This window comes from Lucilia sericata, unplaced genomic scaffold (genome assembly GCF_015586225.1).
Source record: "Lucilia sericata isolate MDLA Ls3-8-SP2 unplaced genomic scaffold, ASM1558622v1 Contig003384F_arrow, whole genome shotgun sequence".
Classification (NCBI taxonomy): Eukaryota; Metazoa; Arthropoda; class Insecta; order Diptera; family Calliphoridae; genus Lucilia; species Lucilia sericata.
In genome coordinates this window covers 7,501-20,347 of record NW_023996845.1, presented here as the reverse complement: position 1 = coordinate 20,347, position 12,847 = coordinate 7,501, and the positions used below count along the sequence as shown (strand labels likewise).

Below are 12,847 nucleotides of genomic sequence, written 5' to 3'. Positions count from 1 at the left end.
TTACTTCAAAAAAGAACTCAAAATTTGAGTTCTATTGTTTATCACTAAAAAAAACAAACAAAAACAAATAATTATTTCACTCAAAATATACAATTCTTAAAATTTGGGGGAAGAAATTGTAAATGTTACTTTTTATCATAAGAAATGTTTTGTTTATTAACTTTGTATCCCAAAAACAACAACTACAACAATGGCAACCAAAAGATGTAGAAAGTAAATAATGTCGTGTCTAGGCAATGGTCGAATTTGGAGAGCAGTTTATAAGAAATCTAAACCTATATATGGTTACGATGACCATAATCTTTTTGTAGTGCAGCAGACTAGAGTCTCTGCTGGGAATCGAACCAAAGACCCCCAGACTGATAGACTAGCTCGCTAGCAACTAGTCTACCGGAGCACTCAGTACATACAAATTATAAAAAAAGTTTGAAACTATTGTGAAATTTTCTTTTATATTTACAATATCTTGTGAATGAGGTCCAAGTTTTATCTACATATGTAATCAGAATAGAGCATTTATTAATTAAAAACTTTTCGAAATATAATTTAAAATATATTAGTAAAAATTCCAATTAATGCTGCAACAGATCTACTAGTTTCCTAAATTCTTTCTTGTGAAATAAGCTTCCGATAAATACAGCTGGGACTAAATAGGGGTCGCTGCAGAAATAAGTTTCAAATATTATAGGAACGGACATTTTCGGTAAGTTCAGTCTTCGTTTCAAACCTTTCGACAAACCATAGTAGCTGTTTACGCTACCTATAGTAAGATGATTTAGAAAAATACCAACAAAAAAGCTTCTTTTTTAAACATCCCCCAAAAAATGCCTACAAGTGCGTGCTTGTACAGTAAACAGGATAAATAGCATTTACGACTTTTCGCTTTTCTTTTTTTGGGGGGGTTAACGAGTATTTCATGTATTATTTTTGTGCGTATTTTGAATGTATTTTTCTTAACATTTTAATGCTGAGTAAATGTTTGAAAGCTAAAGGATAAGGGCCAGAGGAGGAAATACAATAAAAGAGGGTTGCTTTTCAAGTTCATTGAGATATTTTTTTGGGGGATTTTTCTTAGTTAAACATATTTGTGTTTGTTTTCCGAGAAGCTTTAAGCATCTTATTAGTGTAAATAGAGATGTATATCAAGTGAGATGTTTTTATTAAGAAACGCCAATACAAATAAGAAAAGTGACAATATCGAAGAAATACAGTACGTAAAAATGACCGCGGGATTTTCACAAACAGCGACGGCCACACAAAATGGCCGTCAACAAAGTGTTAATGGCAAATTATTAAGGTGAAGGAGTTACAAATTTAAAACATAAACAAAAATAATATTTAATATTTTTGAAATGAATTTAAAAGAATTGCAAAAAAATATAACAAATGAGTAAAAAAATCATTATACTGAGAGTAAAAAAGAAATGGTGAAAAAATGGTTTGAAAAAAAGTAAACTTGTATTGACTTTTTCCGTTTCCGTTTCCGCCTGTGTAGTTGTGTGTGTGTATATGAAAAGTTCAGTTGCTCCTGCTCCTGCTGTTGTTGTTGTTGCTGGTGTTTATGTTTTATTTAAATCATACTCATTCGTACCTTTAAGTTTTATTATTGCTGTTGGCTGATGTTGTTGTTTTTTTATGTTACCTTTTGGTTTGTTTTGTATTTGAATTCAATTCATAGCAATTGTTATCTTTTTTCCTTGTAAATTGACTTTATTCAAACACACACAGTTTAGTTGTTTGTTTAACTTCAACTTTCAAAAACTCTAACTTAAAATCCAATGTTAAATTTCCTTACAAGTGCTTTTTTATTTTATAATTGTTGAGAATTTCCTTTTATTTTCCTTTATTTTCTTCTTTTCTCATTGCCTTTCCTTCTTTTGTTATAGGAATAATTATTTGTAAACTTTTGTAGTTACAAGTACTTGTTGTTGCTACTTACCTGTGTTGTACAAAGATATTCTCTAGTAGTAGTAGTTTTTATACTTTAGCACCATGTATATTTGTTAAAGTATTGCTGAATTATATACATGTGAAATGTAATAAAATGTAATTTATATTGTAAAAGATATCGAACTTTATAAAAAGTTTTTATTTGGACATAACCAATCTCGCACATGTGGAAGGCAGTGTTTCACTCTTTATTGGATGGTGCACATTACTTGTATGCAAGTTAAAACAGTTAAATGTGACCAACATCTTACAGTTTTCAATATTAAAACAGAATAAATCTTATAAAAGTAGTATGTAGTAGTTGGTAAAGTAGAGTTTAAGAAATGAAACAAAATGGGGATCAAGGATATCGATCAATCTCTCTTTTCAGCAAATTATACTTTTTTCTAGAATTTCCTTTTGGAACAAACTATATATAACTATCCCATTTTGACTAAGAAGAGACCTTAACGAAACGCTATGAAATAAATATTTATTGGGTTAATGGTCACGTTACGGAAACTCCTTTTTAAACACTATATCAAGTATTTTTATATACTTTACCTTGTTTATACATGAAAGTATATGTATGTATGTGTGTAATTTTTTTATATTATTTGACTAATTGACAAGGTCGATAGGTAAATAAATCGAATGCAAATATAATGACCGTGATTTATGAGAAAAATTTGATAACAGCAGTAGCAGCAACAATGGTAGCCAAACTGTATGAAAGGCAGCAAATAGCAGCAACAACAATAAAAAGCCAGGATATTTTTATGTGTATCATTTTTATTTATGTTCACACATGCACAGAAAATTCAGACAATAAAAACCTCTCAGAAAAAAAGTTATTACCTTACAATACACCATTACAAGCAGATATAATACACATATGTACATACATCTATACAAATGTTTGTGTACTTCTCTCACACATTTTAAAATTCAGTTCCAAATGTTGAAAATACTGCAGAAACCAAAAGATTGTATTACCCAAAAAATAAAATAAAAAAAAAAAAATAATATGAAAAAGGCTCGTTAACTTTATTGTATATAATATTTTATTTATCCATATTGGTTCAGATACGCATACAAAATTTTATGCCAAAAAAAAGTTTAAAGTGAAAGGCTAAAAAATCTTATTTGCAAATTCCATACAATATTTGTGAATAAAACTAATTTACTTAATAAAAATTAAACCAAATCAGTTTAAAAATTAAAATATACATTAAAAAAAAGTCTGCAGTAACATTAGCAAATAGCACTTCGGAAGAAGTTGATTTTACTACTTGAAAATTTTACCAATATCACCTTCAATATTTAACATTTTCCCCTTAATCTCATGTCAACATATACATTCTAGTATATTCAATTGTCTTAGGTGTTTCAAAATAGACGATGAAACCAGAAAACTCAACCATAAAACATTTCTAAAAAACCGAAAAGTCAGCGAATTGCAAATTAAATTGTACATAGTACGTTAAGTTTCTCAATTTTTCTTTTGGAACAATTAAGTAAAGAAAAATAGCAGAATTTAAAAAAATACACATTTGTTAAAATCATTTTTCACCAGCACTACTAAAGTTCCCTATTTATCCCCACGAGTGTGTATTTCTGTAAAGTTACACCACAGTCTAGTTTTACACGTTTAGATCAGTTCTAGTTTAGATCTAGTTCAGTCTAGTTTTACACGTTTAGATCAGTTCTAGTTTAGATGTAGTTCAGTTCTAGTTCAGTTCAAGTTCAAGTTCAGTTCTAGTTCAGTTCAGTTCAGTTCAGTTCAAGTTCAAGTTCAGTTCTAGTTAAGTTAGTTCATTAGTTCAGTTCTAGTTCAGTTCTAGTTCAGTTCTAGTTCAGTTCTAGTTCAGTTCTAGTTCAGTTCTAGTTCAGTTCTAGTTCAGTTCTAGTTCAGTTCTAGTTCAGTTCTAGTTCAGTTCTAGTTCAGTTCTAGTTCAGTTCTAGTTCAGTTCTAGTTCAGTTCTAGTTCAGTTCTAGTTCAGTTCTAGTTCAGTTCTAGTTCAGTTCTAGTTCAGTTCTAGTTCAGTTCTAGTTCAGTTCTAGTTCAGTTCTAGTTCAGTTCTAGTTCAGTTTCTAGTTCAGTTCTAGTTCAGTTCTAGTTCAGTTCTATTTCATTTCTAGGTCAATTCTAGTTCAGTTCTAGTTCAGTTCTAGTTCAGTTCTAGTTCAGTTCTAGTTCAGTTCTAGTTCAGTTCTAGTTCAGTTCTAGTTCAGTTCTAGTTCAGTTCTAGTTCAGTTCTAGTTCAGTTCTAGTTCAGTTCTAGTTCAGTTCTAGTTCAGTTCTAGTTCAGTTCTAGTTTAGTTCTAGTTCAGTTCTAGTTCAGTTCTAGTTCAGTTCTAGTTCAGTTCTAGTTCAGTTCTAGTTCAGTTCTAGTTCAGTTCTAGTTCAGTTCTAGTTCAGTTCTAGTTCAGTTCTAGTTCAGTTCTAGTTCAGTTCTAGTTCAGTTCTAGTTCAGTTCTAGTTTAGTTCTAGTTCAGTTCTAGTTCAGTTTCTTCGTTCAGTTCTAGTTCAGTTCTAGTTCAGTTCTAGTTCAGTTCTAGTTCAGTTCTAGTTAAGTTCTAGTTCAGTTCTAGTTCAGTTCTAGTTCAGTTCTAGTTCAGTTCTAGTTCAGTTCTAGTTCAGTTCTAGTTCAGTTCTAGTTCAGTTCTAGTTAAGTTCTAGTTCAGTTCTAGTTCAGTTCTAGTTCAGTTCTAGTTCAGTTCTAGTTCAGTTCTAGTTCAGTTCTAGTTCAGTTCTAGTTCAGTTCTAGTTCAGTTCTAGTTCAGTTCTAGTTCAGTTCTAGTTCAGTTCTAGTTCAGTTCTAGTTCAGTTCTAGTTCAGTTCTAGTTCAGCTCTAGTTCAGTTCTAATTGAATTCTTGTTCAGTTTAGTTATTCCAGTTCTCTAGTGACAAAAGAGGACTTGGTGTATCTCAACTAACCATCAAAAGACAAATGTTGTAATAATTTTTGTTTTTGTTGCTCTTCGACTGCTAACAGAATAACGATAAAAAGGAACAGCAAGGATATGCTGTAGTACGTATAAATGTATAAAAATTGACTCATGTGGGCTGATATGTAGGTGTACTACTACCATTACAAACACACATTCAAACATGTATTAAAACTTGTACAATATCCTTGTCTAACATCATGTTTGTTTAGCTTTTGTTTAGTTAAACCGTTAATGAATGGATAAATGAAAGGATATGAACAGTGTATTTTTTTCATTCTGTGGTATTTGTGTATAAAGTGATATATTGACATTTAACATACTTACAAACCTACTCATATATAAATATAGACACACAAACACACATACATACATATGTATGTTGCACTTTTATTATTTTCTTTAACATTTTAATTGTTAGTTTCTCTTCATGTTTGTTTGGTTGTTTGTTTGGAAATAGAAATTGTTGAAGAATGTAAGCAAATAATAAAAATTGTTGTATTCAAACAAAATGTTGATATAATCATAATATTTTTTTTTTTTTTTTGTAGTTTACTTGTGCATTTGAATGTGCAATTATTCTTGTGAACAATTACAATATTTGCTTAGCCCAAAAAGAAAAACAGTTAAGTCCGTCCTGTTAATAAAGAAAACAATATGGTGACATTTTGTGTTTACATGCTCTAACAATCCTTATTTTATTATTGTTGTTATTATTATAAATAATTTGGTGGTATTGTACTATACACTTCATTTTAGGTCATTTTATTTTTTCATTTAGTTTGTTTGCACACTGTGTCAAACCTGTAATTAAGCAAAAGGAAAAAGGACATGTCATCAAGTAACAGCAGAATGTGTGTGACACACTAAATACTTGTACTTGACACACGCTCTTATAAAATTATATTATTTTACTTGCAATTATTAAACTATTAGACAAGTTTATTAAACATAATTAACTTAAACAAATGATCTTTATACAATTACACTTTCTCTTACACATGTTAAACTTTGTTAAAACATGTTTTTTGGGGTTTATTTCCTGTTAATGTCTTATTTAAGAAGCTGATGAAGGGAAATTGAGCATAATTTGTATTTAAATGTTTTAAACTATAATTATAAGGTGTTGTTTATTGACAGGAGACACAATCAAGTTACATACATATGATGAAAGAAACTCCATAGGAAAACGTTTTAAATAGTTTTTTTTTTTTTTTTTTTTATATAAATTTACTATTAAAAAATTAATAAAAATTTTAATTTTTTTCTTTTTATTTTTCAGCTTGGGCATTGGTAGAGCTCACTTTGAGAAGCAACCACCCAGCAACTTGAGAAAATCAAATTTTTTCCATTTTGTTATTGCTCTCTATGATCGTGCTGGCCAACCCATTGAAATCGAAAGGACTGCTTTTATAGGATTTATTGAAAAAGATTCTGAATCAGATTCTACAAAAACCAATAATGGAATACAATATCGACTACAATTACTCTATGCAAATGGTAAGTACAACATTGTTTTAATAAATTTGGAGTACTGCTTCTTATACTTCTGCTCATATTAATTTCTAGTTCAGTTCTAGTTCAGTACTAGTTCAGTTCTAGTTCAGTTCTAGTTCAGTTCTAGTTCAGTTCTAGTTCAGTTCTAGTTCAGTTCTAGTTCAGTTCTAGTTCAGTTCTAGTTCAGTTCTAGTTCAGTTCTAGTTCAGTTCTAGTTCAGTTCTAGTTCAGTTCTAGTTCAGTTCTAGTTCAGTTCTAGTTCAGTTCTAGTTCAGTTCTAGTTCAGTTCTAGTTCAGTTCTAGTTCAGTTCTAGTTCAGTTCTAGTTCAGTTCTAGTTCAGTTCTAGTTCAGTTCTAGTTCAGTTCTAGTTCAGTTCTAGTTCAGTTCTAGTTCAGTTCTAGTTCAGTTCTAGTTCAGTTCTAGCTCAGTTCTAGTTCAGTTCTAGTTCAGTTCTAGTTCAGTTCTAGTTCAGTTCTAGTTCAGTTCTAGTCAGTTCTAGTTCAGTTCTAGTTCAGTTCTAGTTCAGTTCTACTTCAGTTCTAGTTCAGTTCTAGTTCAGTTCTAGTTCAGTTCTAGTTCAGTTCTAGTTCAGTTCTAGTTCAGTTCTAGTTCAGTTCTAGTTCAGTTCTAGTTCAGTTCTAGTTCAGTTCTAGTTCAGTTCTAGTTCAGTTCTAGTTCAGTTCTAGTTCAGTTCTAGTTCAGTTCTAGTTCAGTTCTAGTTCAGTTCTAGTTCAGTTCTAGTTCAGTTCTAGTTCAGTTCTAGTTCAGTTCTAGTTCAGTTCTAGTTCAGTTCTAGTTCAGTTCTAGTTCAGTTCTAGTTCAGTTCTAGTTCAGTTCTAGTCAGTTCTAGTTCAGTTCTAGTTCAGTTCTAGTTCAGTTCTAGTTCAGTTCTAGTTCAGTTCTAGTTCAGTTCTAGTTCAGTTCTAGTTCAGTTCTAGTTCAGTTCTAGTTCAGTTCTAGTTCAGTTCTAGTTCAGTTCTAGTTCAGTTCTAGTTCAGTTTCTAGTTCAGTTCTAGTTCAGTTCTAGTTCAGTTCTAGTTCAGTTTCTAGTTCAGTTCTAGTCAGTTCTTAGTTCAGTTCTAGTTCAGTTCTAGTTCAGTTCTAGTTCAGCTTCTTATTCAGTTCTAGTTCAGTTCTAGTTCATTCTAGTTCAGTTCTAGTTCAGTTTCTAGTTCAGTTCTAGTTCAGTTCTAGTTCAGTTCTAGTTCAGTTCTAGTTCAGTTCTAGTTCAGTTCTAGTTCAGTTCTAGTTCAGTTCTAGTTCAGTCTAGTTCAGTTCTAGTTCAGTTCTAGTTCAGTTCTAGTTCAGTTTCTAGTTCAGATTCTAGTTCAGTTCTAGTTTCAGTTCAGTTTCAGTTCTTGTTCAGTTCTTGTTCAGTTCGTTGTTCTTTGTCAGTTCCTTGTTCAGTTCTTGTTCAGTTCTTGTTCATTCTTGTTCAGTCTTTTTCAGTTCTTGTTCAGTTTCTAGTTCAGTTCTATTTCAGTCCAGCTCTAGTTTAGGTCTGTTTTCCTTTGACTTCTTAATTTACTTTTCCTCTATTTCTATTTCAGGTGCCCGCCAAGAACAGGATATTTTCGTCAGACTAATAGACTCCGTAACAAAACAAGTAAGTTGAAATTTCAAAAATCTAAAAAAAATCTATTTGAATTACTATTTTGAAAACATTGTGTATGGTTTGTCTGTGCATTAAAACTGCTATTGATAAAGTTTTCAAACGAAATGAATTTGTCTTCAAACGAGCCATAAGTTGCATTCAAAATTGATTGTCACAGTTAATTAAGTGCGTCCTGCACGCATCAACCAACATACTAACTCAATAAATTGAGTTGTCAAGCATTTAAATGGGTTGCTGCTCGTGCTCCTGCTGCTGGTTAAGTGGCAAATATAGAGGCAAAAAACATAAAAATCGAAGTCATTACCTTTCAGAGGTAGCGCCCACTAAAAAGGATTGTTTTTTTTTCACTAATGTTTTTGATATCGTTGTTGTTTCACATTGTTTGTGCGAAAGTCCTTTGGGTGTTTAGGGGGAGGGAAAGAGAGAAAGAGGTAGAGAGTAGAGCCAAATAGTTTGTTAAAAAGTGCAGATTTAGCAATTTTCAAATAAAAATTGTTGCCTTGTTTAACTGGCCATATGTCTTCTTCCTTGAAAGGGACGAACAGGAAGAGTTAAAGTGTAACACAGAGGAAGAGCGGTTGAACTATTACAATTTAGTTATAGATTTTTGTTCCATTTATCCCTTTTAAAAAATTGCTTGTAAGTGACTAACTACTGTTACTATTAAAAAAGTATATATTCAAGGATATTTTAGAGTGAGAGTATGTATGTGTGTTTTAGTTAATACATACACATTTTATACATTTCCACACTGGTGACTTATTGGACTTTGAATTTGTTGCTGTTGTTCTTTTTATTCTGTATTGTTTTCAAGGGCAATTAATTTCTAGGGTGACAAATTTTTATAGACTCTGTTATGAGTATAGTATTGCTGTTGTTCTTGTTGTTCTAAGAGGCGGAGGTCACTGCTGTAAATTGGATGTTTTTTTATGTATTATTTTTATTGTAATATTTGGGTGTAAAATACTTATTTAACAAAAACAAAAAAATGACAACGTACCCCAATATTACCCCTTTAATTTTTATTAAGTCTTTATCGTCAATATACGTTTAAAAACATAACAATGTACTTTTGTATAGATAATAATATTTTAACATTGATCATGTTTGGTTTTTATTATTTTTATTATAAATCGATTTGCTGGTCGATGTCAGTTTGTTTTAGGTTTTTTTTTATTATTTTTTTCGAAATGAACACAAAGAATCAATGAGCCATGTGTATTTTTTCATTTATTTGTTTGTTTAACAATAGCAGATTAACTGATAACAACATAGAAATTATTAATAAAATGACAAAATTGTTAAAAAAAATAAGCTAAACTAATGCAAAAATTTATAACACATGACCTTTTTAAAATTGAAATTCAAGTGATAAAAATTTGCTTTAAAACTATTGATTTTGAAATTTTTTAAATGATTAAAATTTTTCATTGTTTGAATTAAATTTTTAATTAAATAATTTTTATTATTTAATAGTTTTATAACACTTCCTTAAATTAGTAGGTGTGTGTAATTACTTTTATTTTAAAATTGTAAGTCCATAAATATTTTCCCACAATTATTTATCTTTATTACCACCCCTTTTTCGCTAAAATACAAGAAATTTCAAAACAAAGTTTTTGTATCTAATTGTGTATGGCCCTTTTATCGCCAGAGCTAAAGGAAATGAACAATCATTTGATCCGATTATCTAGTTTAGATCAAAGTAATATTATTACGATTAGAAATTCCCAAAAAAATGACACAAGGCACAAGCTAGAACTTTTTTGTTTTTCTATTTTCCTGCAGTTTTTATTAAGGTTGACAAAACGTTAATAGGGGAGGCTGTTTGGTCTAGTAATTTTTCAAACAATTGTCTTTGTACTTGAAATGTGATTACATTAGTTTCGGAAAAATTTTTAAACAAAATTTCATTATTCATTTTTCAAATAAAAACAGTGAAGTTAAGGAAGGAAATCTTTAAGAATCTTTAAAACTAATTATGATATAAAGGAATTTTTAAAAAATAACAGAAAGAAAACTTCACATATACACTTACAGGCTTATTCATAACAATTTATCAAAGGTTTATAGAACAAATTTTGATAAAATTTTATAAATAAGACAGTTAATGTATTCTATAAGAAAGAGAGAAAGAGTTAAATGAAATAGAGAGTAATAAAACCGCTTACCCTCTCTTAAAGAATGCGTGATATGTACACGATGGCTACTTACTTGGAAGCAGGTTTTTATATGTATTTGTAAAACTGCCTAAAATCTTTATAGCAATGTGAACGTGTTAATGAACTCTTTAAAACAACTGTTTTACACAGCCCAAACAATTATATTCTCCAAGAATAATCTGCTACTTAAGGGTTAAATTTTGACCAACTTTTGTTGGTTGCTGGTGTTGCAACCCTAAAATTTGCCTACAACTCTCAAACAGATCTGATTTCAAAGACATTAAAATAATGATAATCAACAAAAACAACAACAACAACAATACAGCAAAAAGACCAACAAACAAGAAATATTCATAATTACACTTGATCAGATAACAAAACATGTTATATTACAAATGCTCTTAAAACGCTTTATAATACATATTTTGGACCCATATGAATGAAATGAAGAAAGGTAAAGAAGCAATTGCAATTGTAATTTGAGGACACATGATGATAATGCTGCCACCACGTGCTGATATGCTCTATAGATTATTGACTGACTAGCTGGCTGGCAGGCTACCATATAAAAGATCATATTTCATCAAAAAAAAAAAAAATGAAACCAAAGCGAATGTAATGCCAAAATATGCCAATGAAACAGCAGCAAATATGAAAAAAAAGTAGAAAACATACAAAATAATTTATCGCGATTTTACGCATTATATAGACAACAATACTCTACTCCTTAAAAATATACACAGTTTAGCATTGTATACCTATAAAACTGTTGTTTTTAATTTTGCAGCTTTTTATTTTAACTAAATGCCCTGCTATTGCTGCATATTAGCACTAGAACAGCAGCATGCAGCCAAACATTTGATGGCTTATTGTCCGCAGTCATTTTTTTTTGGTTGCATCATATCAGTGCATCGTTTCAAAGGAAAAAACACATCCTGCTATATTGTATGCTTCTGGCTATATGCTGTTTTGGTGGAGTTTTTTTTTGTTATTTGGGGGGATTTTTGAGATATGCTCTTAATAATGCCACCATAAAAACAATAACCATAATGATGGCGATAATGATTAGTTTTTCTATTTATGAGTTTTTCAGTTATGAAATGGTCCTTCCTATATTATTTGTTTTAGATGCGAGCAAAATGCATGCAATAGTTGAAGCCATTTTAGACAATTTGATTAGATTAGGAAGGGGTTTTATAAAAGTGTTGTTGTTTTCTTTTTTAAATTAACAAATAGTTTAATATTTTATAGCAATGTTGATACTTTTTGTTTAGAGATGTCCGTTTATCCATTCATTAGTTTAAATGAGCTTTCTGAAGCCCCGAAATATCTTAGAGATTATAATTTTGAATCGTAATAGTAATAATAGAGTCAAGTACTATGTTGCTATGGAAAAACAACAAAATTGGTTTATTAGAAGGCATCAAGAAAAAAACTAACGCTAACTCGATTTAAAGACATGCAATTTTGAACATACATATCTTTAATAACAAGTTCTATTTGTAAACAATATGTATATTAAAAGAAAGGTATTTCAAAGGCCTTTCAATTTCTGTACAAAAAAGTATAATAAATAAAATATCCTCCTATAATTTTTTTCTAGTTTTATAAACTAAACTCCAATTTTTTAGATATTAGAATCATTATAGCCGACTATAACTCCCCTAATTGTTCAAAATTAGTTTGATTTGGACTCTAACTCTATAAAGTTATTCATAACCAAGCCCTCGATATATACATACACCCTGCCAACAATTTCTATCCAAATTGTAACCATAACGTTACAGCTTAATGTTTAAAACAATCTAATTTGATATAATCTGAGTGAATAAAAAGTGACCCCGTTCGGAAGAAACTGTTCCGCCTGTTTAATACTTACTTGATGTGTCCATTTCGTTTCAATTTCAAGTCACTTTTTTATAACATAAAATTTCGTAAATGTAGTAAATTTCCAGTTTTGCCATATCAATAGAGAAGCTGGAAAGTGTCATGATTTTATACTCTTTTATGTTATAAAAGCGACTTTATAATAATTTTTTTTATTTCTCCTTTATTATACTGTTTTGCACTCACTAATCTCTCACTGATGCTTATTTTATATTAAACTATGTTTTAGATATATTAAATTTTAAATTAACACAATTTATTACAAAATCTAAATTTCACAATATATCACACAACTGATCACAATGAAATAAATATATTTACTGAAATGTGCAAACACTTTTCCTTCTTAATTTTGAGAGCAAGAATGATTCTGCATTAAACTATCTTCTTATTGTATTAAAAAGTGTTAGTTTTTGAAATTTTTATTCTATCTACTTATTATCATTTAATTTTGCTTTTGGTATATTAAAACGCACTAAAATTTAACAAAATTATGATCAAAATTAGAAAGTACTGTATTTTGTTTTTGTAAATTTTTTAACTTAGCACTGAGAAACATAAAATTGAGCCTTTATAGTGACTATTCAGTTCATGTATCCAAAATTAAACTCAAATTTGCTGGCAGGGCATATATAAACACTTTAAAATAATTTATTTTGTAAATTTATTCTCTTTTTAATCTACATTCGTATGACAAACATTTATCAATTGTTTGAATAACTCTGTAACTGTGTATGTCTGTTTTTAAAAATACCAATGTATGGGTATGTATGTATGTCAATATATGTTTGTTTATCTTGTATG

The 12,847-nt window shown here is 29.8% G+C and overlaps 1 pseudogene; it reads left to right on the top strand.

The window, feature by feature from the left end:
- Positions 1-1,220: 1,220 nt before the first annotated feature.
- Positions 1,221-12,847, top strand: part of LOC119614781 — an 18,576-nt pseudogene continuing 6,949 nt past the window's right edge.